The sequence below is a fragment of the Pyxicephalus adspersus genome, chromosome 10 (genome assembly GCF_032062135.1).
Source record: "Pyxicephalus adspersus chromosome 10, UCB_Pads_2.0, whole genome shotgun sequence".
Classification (NCBI taxonomy): domain Eukaryota; kingdom Metazoa; phylum Chordata; class Amphibia; order Anura; family Pyxicephalidae; genus Pyxicephalus; species Pyxicephalus adspersus.
Window position 1 is genome coordinate 47,301,668 of NC_092867.1, and position 444 is coordinate 47,302,111.

At 38.5% G+C, this 444-nt stretch overlaps 1 protein-coding gene across 1 annotated transcript in view; it reads right to left on the reverse strand.

Annotated features, from left to right (window-relative positions):
• Positions 1-444, reverse strand: part of PAOX (polyamine oxidase) — an 8,596-nt gene that overhangs the window by 6,639 nt on the left and 1,513 nt on the right. The window lies entirely within an intron of this gene.

The window sequence follows — 444 nt, forward strand, 5'->3', positions numbered from 1 at the left end:
TTCGTATTTAGCTGTTTTTTTTTTTTTTTTTAGCACTTCTGAAACAAAGAATGAAATATATTTAACACTCACATATAAAGTTTACCAAACAGAAACTCTCACTACCCTAGCAGCGCACTGTGTATGTGTGTGGGAGGGGTCAGACCATGAGAAAGTGGTACTCCTCCTTTGTCTGAACTGACTTTCCTGATTGTAGAATAACATGGTAAAAGATCAAATGAATTTATATATTTGCAGCCTTCATCAGTTCTGACAGCCCCATGTTTCAGGTACTAGGAGAATGTGATAAAAAAATGTAAACTGTTTCAGCATTACAGGTTCGAGCTGAACTTAACCGTTCAGCTCACCTATCCTTATTTCAACGCAGGGTGCCTCTATCTTCTTCCATCTTGCAATCTTGAATGGCTAGGCTGGTTGATGCAGGTGCATAGGAGTTAATTCAGT